Source organism: Callorhinus ursinus, unplaced genomic scaffold, assembly GCF_003265705.2.
Source record: "Callorhinus ursinus isolate GAN/ISIS: 27379988/994484 unplaced genomic scaffold, GSC_fseal_2.0 scaffold62, whole genome shotgun sequence".
Lineage (NCBI taxonomy): Eukaryota > Metazoa > Chordata > Mammalia > Carnivora > Otariidae > Callorhinus > Callorhinus ursinus.
In genome coordinates, this window is record NW_027397124.1 from 4,019,046 (window position 1) to 4,032,794 (window position 13,749).

The following is a 13,749-nucleotide window of genomic DNA, read 5'->3' on the forward strand; positions in this document are numbered from 1 at the left end:
CGGGGAGACGCTGAAATTCCGTTTTCTTTTATCCATTTGTAAGTGGTGATAAACTGCCTACCAGACCAGATCTCATTTATAAAAATTAATTAGATAACATCTTACCTTTTTTATTCCATGGAAGTAAATGTTCTAAAAATGTAACTAATATTTATTTTTTAAAACTACACCTATTGTGCTCCCTTTTATAAGTTAAACCTTCAAAAAGAATATTTTGAGTGCACTCAGTTACCACTTTTATTTACAACCATGATCTTCCTGATTTTTTTTCCCCCGGAATTTACAAGCTGTTTATCAGAATAAGTCACCAGCTTGGGCCATATTTCCTTTTCTCTGCAAAAGGATTTCACGTGGTGAGCTGGAATTTCCTTAATTTAAGACGCTTGGAAAATCTGGAATGGTCTCACTGGTTCATTTCTAGAGTGGGGGTATCCAACTAAGAGCCAAAACTTGACATTACACCTAAAAGGTCTCTTCGACATGGCAGTAATTTATATTTCGTACATGAGAAGTTAATGCCAAGCAGTTGTTCAGCACATGCAGAACCAAATTTCATAGAATATAAACTCCAGAGTGGGAACACCCAGATCTTTTTCAGAACTGGATAAAGGGTCCCACACAGCTCCAGAATAGCTATGTAAATAGCGGATAAACATTGGGCTTTAACTGCCATTAACAAAGAGTGCAAAGAGTTCCATGGACATTTGCAAGACTCATTAGCAATTATTTGGTTTCTTTCCTTCTGTTTGATTTGACTCATCAATCTATGTGGGGACCCATTTATGTCGAATTTTAGTATTTCAGGATAATAAATTATGTTTCTCATATTATTATCACCAGAACAAGATGAGAAGCAATTGATGATTTTGTTTGTATCTGAAGTTAACTCTACCGTAACTGTTCTTCACCTTCAAAAACCCAGCCACAATTTAGACCAGCAAATAGATTCAGGCCTTCTGTGCATATCACCTTCTGTGGGGAAATGTGCAGTTCATCTCCCACAGGTACACAAAATTGAATACTTTAAGCTAACATTATTTTTAGGAGCTAGTCAAAAAAAAATCTCATCGCCATCCTGAGTGAACGGAGCTATTTCTGGAGCTGAAATACAAATCTGAGAATCCCAGCCTGGTGGAGGGCCCCCCCCCCCCGGGGGGGGCTCTTCCCAGCAAGGCACGCCCCCTTCAGGAGAGGCCGCAGGGCCATCCGGCAGGGGGCCAAGCCAAAAACACCACTGAGATCGCAGGACCCAAAAGGACAGAGGGAAAGAAAGGAATTTCCCGTGTTGGGTCTGGCAAAGGGAAATGAGTGCCTCTGAGTCTTGAGTCTGTGAAGGACCTTGACACGCGGGCGGCAGCGGGGATGCTCCACCTCCCCAAGGACGTGTCGTGAGAAGGCGGCCGCGGACCGCAGCGGCCGGGAACGCGTTTCCTGCCAGGCCAGGGCTGTTCCACACCAGGACGAGGTACCAGGATGAGGTCGGCAGGCTCCATTGTTGGCAGGCTTAGAAATGAGACAGATCCCTATCTGCGGGCATCCAAGCCACTGGGACGGAACTGAGCCACCTCGAGAGACCCCCTTCGAGTCGCACAGTCTCAGCACCGCTGCGATCGGAGGAAAGTAGACAACGTAAAAAAAAAAAAAAAAAAAAAGGAGCGAGCTCTCAACTGACTCTGTTTATACCTTTCTTTTTTCTGTCAAAACGAGAACTTTTTTTTTTTTTCCTGTGCTAAGAGGATGTGTATCCTGAGGAAATTATTATTTTCTATTTGCACTTGATAAAAATAGTGCTAACCACTTCTGGGGTTTTAGCAGAAGCCCTGGCGGGGATGTTGGAAGGCTTTGTCAGAGGTTGCCACAGCTCGACTGTGAGTCCTCCAACAAGGGTTTCATGAAGGGAGGCACGAGGGGCAGGGCCACTCCGGGCCAGTTTGCAAAGCCCCTTAGGATGCGTATTGTGTGGTTCTAGAAAAGAAAAGAAGAAAAAGGAAAAGGAAAAGGAATAGGAAAGGAAAGGAAAGGAAAGGAAAGGAAAGGAAAGGAAAGGAAAGCGAAGAAAAGAAAAAAGAAAAGAGGACATTTGAGTTTTCACCTGGCAGGTACTGGAGGGATTGGGTCACTGCTGGTCCACAGAACTCTGAGGTCTGAGCAAATTCAAAAGAAGCCTTTTCAGGCTACACTTGCTCTCAATGGGGGTGCTTCTAAGAAAGTTGCATGTGTTTCTTATAAGCTTCCAGATAAGAATTGTGTAGAGTTGTATTGCATCAAAACATGTGGTTTTCACACATACTGCTATAGATATCACAGGATTCAGGCACTTACAAAAACATATTGGGAGAAAGACCAAGGAAGAAATTTGAACCCCTCCACAGACTTTTCTTCCCGTTAAGATTAATCTTCGCCCAGATGTGATCTGCCCGACTCTCGCTGTTCCCATGCTTTAGACCAGTTGTGCTATCGTTGGTTAAATAAAAATGGAGACCCGCCTGCGAAACGCACTACAGCCATTCCAATAAGTAAGGACAGGAATCCATTTTGTCTCTTTTAAAATGTAGAGTTAATAGTGACTTCAAGATTGTTTCTACAGCCTTTTTGAGGGAAGCTGAAGCAAGTGCCCTTAGGGAGTGATTATCTAGTCTCTCTTGGTTGTTGTTTAGGGTACAATATGTAGTTTTCCCCTGGCAGCTGGAAAATTATGTTGTGGCAGAAAGGACATCATTCTGCCTGTCTTGAAAGGCTTTTCTCAAGGGATCTCAAGCTGAAGCTGTGTTGATAAAATATACATAGAGAAGAGATCTTTCTTTCTTTCTTTCTTTTAACTTTTTGGTTATACATCTTTGGAAGGAAACTAAAGATAGAAATAAAATGGAGAAGAAAATTAAACACCTAATTTGACTTAGACAGCCTCTGCTCATGTAGTGAATGGACTAAATCATGGCAATTTCTACATAACTGTTTCAACTTCAAATGGAAATTGGCCCATTTGTAGATAGGAGCATCTGTCGGCAAATAAATCAGTTGAACTTCTTCAAAAGTATATGTGCATGTACATCTGAAACCTGTAGCTGGGAGCGGATTGATGAAGTCCCCAGAAAACTAAGTCGTCCTGCCTATGTAGGCCTTCCGGACTCTCAGAAACTCTGTTTCAGAAGCTCTGTCATTCCTCCCTACTAGTGAGCTTCACTGTTATCCTTACTGCGTTTACTGGCAACCACAAACCACTTCAAGGTCCCATCCCTACAGTCACTTACATCGCAGGTGGTTTTGAAGAGTTCTAATTACTTTCCATGAAGGAAGATAGCACCCAGTTAACTATGACTAGAGCTCTCTGTGAACAGACCTGGCTTTAGAAATGATCACAACAAAACAAAGTCCTAGCATTTTTTGGACAAATGGATTCCTCGGGCATAAACTATTCCCTTTCTAACCTCCGAGACCCTGGAATAAGTAAAGAAAAGTGTATAGGCATTGTACTCTGGTACATTTGTGCTTGAACTTCAACCTACCATGTCTGAGCTATATGACTTCAAACAAATTGTCTACTTTCTTTGAGCTTCAGATGCCTCATCTGTAAAATGAGTGTTCTAGTCTCTTCTTTACAAGGTCACGGCAAAAATCAATTGAGATGATATACTTGAGGCATGTGGTGCAAAGTATGCACATATTACTCTGGTTGTTGTCCTCTGGTCCATTGGTAAGGACATGCCCCAACCCTAAACGTATACAAAGACTCTTAGAAGAAAATTGGAAAGAAGATTCACAAGAATACAAAAGGATAGATTCAAACAGTAACACACTAGACTGCACAAAAAAACAGTTAGTCCATCTTTCCATCTATCTTCTTGACCTGTTGCTCTTAACTCCTGGATCGTCTGCATGGGTTCTCAGCTGCGGAAACTGGTTTAAATCCTGAAACCTGCAACCCTCATTAAAGTGATTCAACTGTTCTGTTCTCTTTCCAGAAGAGTTCAGAGTAGCAGTGGCCACAGCCTCTCCTAACCAGTTCCCACATTACTGCCTTTCCCATTCTCTTAAAAAAAAAAAAAAGACCTCTGGCCTGATCCAACTGGGAGGCTATTGTAACTTCCTGGGCTAGGGTCACCTGGGGTCAGGCACATTTATAGCCATTCCCTCCTCTGAAGCTTCCTGGGAACTTTACAAACCTCCCTGATCCATGGTAATGAGCCCTACTTCCCATGTCCAAAGGACTGTGGAATTTGAGTTTTACCCAATATCCAGCAAGTCTGCATTACCCTCCCTGCACTTTTCTTTCCAACTCCATCAATTTATCATAAATTTGATCATCTAAAATTTTGTTATCTAAAAATTGTTAATCTAAAAATTTGTTAAATCCTCCATTTCTACAAAATATTTCCCATGGATTAAATCTGCTCATTAAAACTAAGCCTTTTTTCAGGAAAGTCTCCACTAAGCATTTATTGATAAGTCTCCAAAGTAGTTAGTATATTTGTTGAACACATGCTTCATAGCAGACGTGGTTCTAAGAGCATCACTTCAATTTCTCTTCCTAACGCTCCTATGAAATGAGTACTCTTGATGCAGATAAGGGAAACTGAGGTCTGGAAGGTCACAGAGGTACCTAACTGTAGGATGCAGAACAAACTCCACCATCTGATATCAGCGCCTGAACTCCCTCTACTCTCCTCCCCAGCAGTTACTAACCCAAGCTGTTCCTTCTGTGCTTAAGTGAGCTCCGCATTGGTATTTCAGAGAAACTAAAGTCAACCATAAATAATACTGACACAAAACTGAAGAAAATCCTGGAACTGTCAGAAAAAAAAAAGCCTGTCTTTCTGTTTGAGCCAAATCACCATAATGTCTGTTTCCAAAATCCAATAGGTCTTCCACAAAGTTGAATGGGTCCTAGAGGAATTTAAAATCATTATTAGGAGCAAACCACCAAAGTCTTTTCCCTTTGCTGTGGCAGCTATTTAATTATGGTGCACAGATTTTGTCTTGAGCTACAACAGACAGGTTCCAGTGTTTTTCTACTTGGGAGGAAACTAGCATGGGAATCGTTTAGAAATGTTAAGTTTCTATTTAGTGCAAGAAGCAGTTTCAAAACCAACTCCTAAACACTTAGTCTTCACAGACCTCCTCTGCTTCTTACTCACTGGCCAGCTGTGGTCTGAGTACCCTCCTTTTGGGCCACATGAACTTTCTAGCAAGGTGTCAGTGTAGGTGCCTAGAATCTTGCAACAATAACCAGCACAACCAAAGTATCAAGGATATTTCTGATGTGCTGAATGTCACCTATGCCAGAAGGCATTCCTTGATCCTCCTAAATAATGAATGTTTATTTTAAATAAACTGCTCATTTGCAATGTTGAATTTGAGTTTAAAGCAGTACTAGCCATTGGTTTGCCTCCAGCTAATTAGAAATCCACTCCCAATGTTGAAAAAGCAAAGCCAAGCCGGTGGCATCACAAATACGGACTTCAAGCTCTATTACAAAGCTGTCATCATCAAGACAGTATGGTACTGGCACAAAAAAAGACACATACATCAATGCAACAGAATAGAGAGCCCAGAAATGGACCCTCAATTCTATGGTCAATTAATCTTCGACAAAGCAGGAAAGAATGTCCAATGGAAAAAAGACAGTCTCTTCAACAAATGATGTTGGGAAAATTGGACAGCCACATGCAGAAGAATGAAACTGGACCATTTCCTTACACCACACACAAAAATAGACTCCAAATGGTTGAAAGACCTAAACGTGAGACAAGAGTCCATCAAAATCCTAAAGAAGAACACAGGCTGCAACCTCTTCAACCTCAGCCGCAGCAACTTCTTCCTAGAAACATCGCCAGAGGCAAGGGAAGCAAGGGCAAAAATGAACTATCGGGACTTTATCAAGATAAAAAGCTTTTGCACAGCCAAAGAAACAGTCAACAAAACCCAAAGGCAACTGACAGAATGGGAGAAGATATTTGCAAATGACATATCAGATAAAGGGCTAGTATCCAAAATCTATAAAGAACTTCTTAAACTCAACACCCAAAGAACAAATGATCCAATGAAGAAATGGGCAGAAGACATGAACAGACATTTTTCCAAAGAAGACATCCAAATGGCCAACAGACACATGAAAAAGTGCTCCACATCACTCGGCATCAGGGAAGTCCAAATCAAAACCTCAATGAGCTATCACCTTACACCAGTCAGGATGGCTAAAATTAACAAGTCAGGAAATGACAGATGTTGGCGATGACGCAGAGAAAAGGGAACCCTCCTACACTGTTGGTGGGAATGCAAGCTGGTGCAGCCACTCTGGAAAACAGTATGGAGGTTCCTCAAACAGTTGAAAATAGAGCTACTGTACGACTCAGCAATTGCACTACTGGGTATTTACCCCAAAGATACAAATGTAGGGATCCGAAGGGGTACATGCACCCCAATGTTTATAGCAACAATGTCCACAATAGCCAAACTATGGAAAGAGCCAAGATGTCTATCAACAGATGAATGGATAACAATGGAATATTATGCAGCCATCAAAAAAAGAAATCTTGCCTTTTGTAACGATGTGGATGGAACTAGAGGGTATTATGCTAAACAAAATAAGTCAATCAGAGAAAGACAAGTATTGTATGATCTCACTGATATGAGGAATTCTTAATCTCAGGAAACAAACTGCGGGTTGCTAGAGTGATGGGGGGTGGGAAGGATGGGGTGGCTGGGTGATGGACATTGGGAGGGTATGTGCTATGGTGAGCGCTGTGAATTATGTAAGACTGATGAATCACAGACCTGTACCTCTGAAACAAATAATACATTATATGTTAAAAAAAGAAGAAGAAGAAGATAGCAGGAAGGGAAAAATGAAGGCAGGGAAATCAGAGGGGGAGATGAACCATGAAAGGCTATGGACTCTGAGAAACAAACTGAGGGTTCTAGAGGGGAGGGGGGTACGGGGATGGGTTAGCCTGGTGATGGGTATTAAGGAGGGCATGTACTGCATGGAGCACTGGGTATTATATGAAAACAATGAATTGTGGATCACTACATCAAAAACTAATGATGTATTGTATGGTGACTAAATAACATAATAAAATAAAATAAATTAAAAAAAAAGAAATCCACTCCCAAATGTCCTCATAACTTCAAGTACAATGCTAGTAGGACCAAGTTTGAGGTCTGCCCTGTGTGTGCAGTTTAAGAGTATGTTTTTTTCCCTTCTGACTCTACAATTAACTTACATTCATTGCAGGAAATTTGTAAAATAACAAACATACCAGCCATAAATTCCATCATCCATATTGCACACATGTGTTGGTGAAAATGAGCCCAGTATTTTTCATACATATCTTGGACTACATAGTACAAGATATTTAGTAACAATCTGCTATTGACAAATAAGAGTATGTTGTGAATATTTTTTCATGTTATTAAATAGTCTTCTACTTTGTCATTTTCATGACTGACCTATATCCTACTATAAGGGCATACCATAACTTTATCCCACAAGTTCATGATTAATGGATATATTGCTGTATTACAAATGATCTAAAACTTAGTGGTTTAAAGCAGCAAGTATTTATTGTCTCACCATTGCTGTGGATCAGAAATCTGGGCACAGTTTCGCTGGGTTCTCTGACTTACGGTCTGTCACAAGGCTACAGTCTGGGTCTTGGCTGGGGCTATAGTCATCTTAAAGCTCAAACAGGGGATGATACGCTTCCAGGCTTGTTCACATGGCTATTGTCAGGCTTCAAGTCCTCACTAACTTTTGGCTGACAACATCAATTCCTTGCCACGTGGGCCTCTCCGTAAGACATGTCACAATGTAGTAACTGGCTTCCAGAGCAAAGGTTCCAAGAGAAAGAATGTGAGAAAGGACACCCAAAATGGATGCCACAGTCCCTTTGTACCCTAATCTAGGAAGTGCTATACCATCACTTTTACCATACTTTATATGTCGGAAGTTAGTTACTACATCTAGCTCACACTCAAGGGGACAGAATCACAAAAAGGCATGAATTCATAAAACAGGTGTCATTTAAGACCATCTTAGAATGACTATCACAGTGGGCATTTAGGAACGCATGGATATACACAGTTCAAATATTAATAGAGAAATATTTTTAAAATATCTCAGAGAAAATGATCGGTGGAAATTTTCAAGACTCGATGTTTCAAACATCGAGTAAAAGCAAGCAAAGATTGTCTTGGCAAATTTTTCAAGTAGGTTCAGAATGTGCACCGGGAAAATCACCTGTGAAATAGGTAATTTGTGAACGTTTTACCAGTATGGTGTCGGATTTAAAGAAGCAAGTTCCATATCAATTCACTTTCATCTTCTTCCTAAACAAAACATTCATCACCCCAGTCCCCAGCTCATCTTCATCAAGCTGTCATAGTAATGGGAGAAGAGCCAAACTCCTCAGCCTAGCATTTAGCTCATCCACAGCCCAAATCCTGGCTGTTTTCCAATCTCTTCACTGCATGGTCTCCCTGGTCCGCCCACAATCCCCAAAAAGTGCCTTTGTATTCCCTTCTTTTCCACCTCTCGACTCCTATCCATCCTAAGTTCAGCCCAAATGAAGACAAACCTCCTTCCTTCCTCACTGTGACAGTCCCTACCATCATTCTGGCAATCACTCGAGTCTCTGCTATGGTTAGAGAGCTCCAGAATTGAAAAGAAGGAGAGAGGAAGACTCAAGACGGGGAATGGAGCAGCAGAAAAAGAAACCGTAGCATCTACATCAACAATTACCACAAATGCAGCAATGGTAGCAGGTCCAGTGACACTTTGAAGAGGCATTGAGCTAATGAAGGGCTTGAGAGATCCTCATATAAAAAATTAGGGAACGGGGCACCTGGGTGGCTCAGATGGTTAAGCTATCTTGGAAAGATAGCAACCACTCAAGTGCTGATTTGGTGCAAAAAGGGAGGCTCGGAAGTGGATTGACTGCTCGTCAGTCCCTAGACACACAAGAACACTGGGATTAGTCTGAGGACAGCAGAATCACTAGAGATGGTCCCCACATCTCAATGGACTTTTTCCTGAAGACCTTTTAGAAACTGTAACCACTACAGGGCAGAGTTCTCCATCCTGCATGTATCTCTTACCCACTTTCTATGTTTATAGCAATTGATGGGGAGAAAAGCAAAGATGAATAGACTATAGCCCTTGTCCTCACAGTGCTTACAATCTGGCCAGTGAAAAGAAACACATTCACCTTAAAAGAGAAATGGCATGCTGTGGTGTATGATTAAGTACCAAATGAGGAGGTGATCAATCAATGGCGTGTCAGGCTGTTAATCTGCAGGCTGGCCTGCCAGCTACAGCTCAATGCACAATAACATGAGTCAGGATGCAGGGGGACTGCAGGTAAAAATGACTCAAGGCACTTAGATGTATATAATCAGCCCAGAAAAGCAGCTACATGGGGGGGGGGCAATGCAGGGGGCAACACTGGAGGGGGAGCCCCCATTCCTTTCTGCCTCCTGCTTCGATTTCCCCTCCCCACCACCCTTTGTGAAGAAGGATTCTGGCATCTCTTCCCATCCCCCACCTCATTATAGGGAAGAGGTGTATTTAGGTTCTTTTTCGCTTTTTCTCAGCACATTTCAGTTCTGCTTTTTGGCTTGTTCTATCTCAAGCTCATTAAACATGATTTAAAATATTTTACCTTACTTCTTTATTCATTTAGTTCTTTAAAGTTTCCCTTCCCTACTTGTGTTTTATTATCACCTCTGCATTCTAATCATGTTCCCAGCTGCAAATACCCTCACACAACCTTGTTTTAGCAATAGATTTCTTTTTCTTTTATCTTCTAATTGGAATTTACCTTCAAAACCTTCCAAGGCTCCTTCCTGCAGACTCCCCATTTTATTACCAGCCTTCCCTATGATTCACACCCTCTCATGCCCAAACTCCTTCCCTTCAGGAAGCCAAACACTAGCGTTTTTGCTAGGTTTCTCTCTATTCAGTTACTCATTTCTTAGAAAGACCTCTATAAGAAATTCACTATAAAATGCTCAGCTTAAGTTGTAATGGAAACCATCTAGTTTCTACAGAATGAACCAAGAGTTCACCTTGATTCTACCATGGAACAGCCATCTACAAAGTAGAGTTGAAGGCAGAAAGAACAGAGAAAAAGAAACTATACTTGATTATAATAGTACCCTATGTGGTTTTTTCCCCCAAATAAGAAACTAGAAATAGAAATTTTTTTTCCATAATTTGCTAGTGAGCAGTGTCCAGATGGCAAGGAACAATTGACTATTTAACTCTGTACAAAAAGAAAGCCAAGTGTGAGCATGTCAGTCCATGACTCAAGGAAAGGCCACAGATGACAGTCCCCAGCTAGAGGCCCTCCGAGAAACAAGGAGGAACTTGTCCCTGCCAGGGCCAGCCAAGTGCCTTCCAGGAGCAATGATTGCCAAGACAGGCTGTAGGCGCAACAAAGAGGGAGTTGATCCTTCTCAGTTATTTTTTTCAAATTTTCCCACCCATGAGAAAATGGGCCAAGGATCTATCCCGAATTAACATTCTAGGCGGGAGGGACAAGCTTATGCAGTAAATTCTGAGAAATTTGTGAATATGGGGAATGGATGGACCTAAGTACCAACTAAATCTGCAGTTAAACTTACCCAGAACTGAGATACAGTCGCACCATTTGAGATTCCATAGTCTATAATCAGGACGCCTGGAAATTTGACAAAATAGTCAGCAGCTTGATATTCTTTAACCATTATAAACAATTTCCCTTTGACAGTTATGTGAACTCAGAAGGAAAATAAAGCACTGAAAATTGTATAAGTCATGGAAAGAAATTCATATGTATTCTCAATGGAGGAGCAAAAAGTCCCAGATTAGTGGTAAACAGTTCATGTTGAATGGTGATGTCATCCATCTTGGAAAGTCTTGGAAAGTCTCCTGAACTAAACTGTAGAGCCTCCATATCTAAGAGCGGCACTTACATTTTTTTTATAACCACCCTCACCTAGCCTCTGTCAATGTCATGGAATTAGCATGCGGTATCAGTCTTCCAGAAATCTGTAGTCAGCTATTTAGAATCTCTTTCTTGACCATTAGAGTCATAGAGAAGGCCCTTATATATAGTGGCTGCTTGATGAATAAGTATGAATGACTAGATTCTCCACCAATATCATAAACTGGTCAATATTTGGTTTTGTCCCTAGGTAGCTATATTTTGCTTGAATGTGCTGAGGGTTCTAATTAATGCAATTACTCCACTGAGGTCTATGATTCTGTGAGCTAAAAACACATCTTATAGTTGGACAGCAAGAGGACCAAACACAGAATCAGAAGAATGACCACAGCAAGGACTGAAAGAATGTCCAGGCTGAGAAGCAGAGCTGGTATCCTAAAGGCAATGAGCAATGAGCAATGTCTAGACAGGCAGTTGGCAATGAGATCCAAGACAAAGAAGGGGTGTCCTGAGATTCAAAAAAACTCAGGGTAACAATTCTTATGCCTGATCACCATGAAAATAAAAAGCATGCTGTAGACTGGGAGAAAATCATTTGTAAAACACATCCAATATAAGACTTATATCTAGTATATAGAAAAACTCTTAAAATTCAGTATTAAGTCAAACAACCCAATTTGAACAAGCAAAACAAAGATATACAGATGGCACTCAGCTACATGAACAGATACTCATTAGTCACCAGGGAAATGCAAATTAAAACCACAAGGCGATACCGCTGGGTACCAGTGGGTACTCAAATGGCTAAAATTAAAGACTGGCCTACAAAAATGTGAAGAAACTGAAACTCATATACTGCTGGTAGGAATGTAAAATGGTGAAACCACTTTGGAAAACAGTTTAAGCAGTTTCTTACATAGTTAAACATACACCTACCCAACCATATAACCTAGCCATTTGCCTGTGGGGTTGAGAACTATAATCATATAATCACACAAAGACTTGTAGATCAGTGCTCATAGTAACTTTCTTTGTGATAGCCCAAACCAGAACCATCAAATGTCCATCAGTAGCTCAATAAATAGTTGGAGTACATTCTTGAAGTGTAAACTATACCACAATAAGAAGGAACAGATTACTGATATATGTCCTGATTATAGGGTAATATTGTATGAGTCACTTATATAAAATTGTAGAAACTACAAACTTATCTGTCATGCTATAAAGCAGATCAGTGGTTGCTTGAAGGTGGGGAAGGGGTCAGAGGAGGCAAAAGGAAAAGGTTTTGAGGGGCACCAGGAAACTTTCTGGGGCAACGAAAATCTTCCTTATTTTGGCTACGCAGATGGATTCATGAGTTATACATATATCAAAATTCATCAAATTTACACTTCACTTTATACATAGGCTGTTTATTGTGCTTCAACTGTACATCAAAATGGCATTAAACAAAACACCCATATCTTCAGATGCTCCATTATTAAACAAGAACTGTAGTTCTATTTTAATTCAAAAGTTTTGGTATATACCCACAAGAAATGTGAAATCATAATTGAGACACCAAAAAAAATAATCACATTAACCTATCACAGCACAGAAAATAGGAATACACTGAACATGTATATTTAAAGGATGAATTAGACAAAAGGAATATTCTGATGGAGCAGGAGACCAAAAAAAAAAAAAATTGGGGGGCGCCTGGGTGGCTCAGTTGGTTAAGCGACTGCCTTCGGCTCAGGTCATGATCCTGGAGTCCAGGGATCGAGTCCCACATCGGACTCCCTGCTCAGCGGGGAGTCTGCTTCTCCCTCTGACCTTCCCCTCTCTCATGTACTCTCTCTCTCTCCTTCTCTCTCTCAAATAAATAAATAAAATCTTTAAAAAAAAATTGATTGACAACAGTCCAGGAAAATGTCTTAAAATTTGAATACCTGAGCTAAAACTCCAGTCCCACCAGTTGTTAGCCTGCGGGACCTCAATCAGTTTCAACACTTGTGAGCTTAAAGAATTTTTATAAAATGCATAAGAGAATAATACTAAAAATCAACAACATAGGTGGTAGTGAGGATCAAATGAGAAAAAATACGTGGAAGTTTTTATAAAACTATAAAGCATAGAAAAATTAACCTCCATATTCTGATTATAATAAGTGATGCATGCCAGGCAGCATCCTGAGAGCTCTTTACTCGTGCACTCTTGCCAACAACCTCGGGAAGTGAGCACAGCGACTCTCCCCACATTGCAGATGAGGGTACAGGGCTTTAGAGAGTGAGGACAATTTGCTCGTGGGCACATATCTAGCACATTGTGGGGCTGTGATTTTCCCCAGGTTTCTCCACTTCCACAGCCCTTAATCATGAGTGTTGCATAATCAAACCTTCTCCTGTGATTTATGCAAGAAGGGAATCCAAGTGCAGAAGTATATGCATCCACACCGTGGGAAGCCAGATTCTGTACTGCACTGGCTTTCTCAAGCTCTGTGGGATGTGATGTTGGCCAGAACTTATGAAGTGCTTCACTGTAAAATACACATGGTATAAGGTGGAACTTCGAATCCCCACCCTATATGTATGGGTAGGTAGAAACCATCCCCACTCACAAAATAGAGAATTCTTATTAAAAAAAAAAAAAAAAGCAATAAATGTGCATGCTTGTTCCTAAGTCCATAACAGCCTTTTTCACTATCAAAAGGAATAGGCCCAGATTAAAGAGTGGCTTCCCAGGGAGCACAGTTGGATGGACCAGCAAAGGCATAGGAATCAAGGTTTTCTTCTTCCACACCTGGCTTTGTTTATCATGTACTTCATTAGGCTTTTTGGTGTCA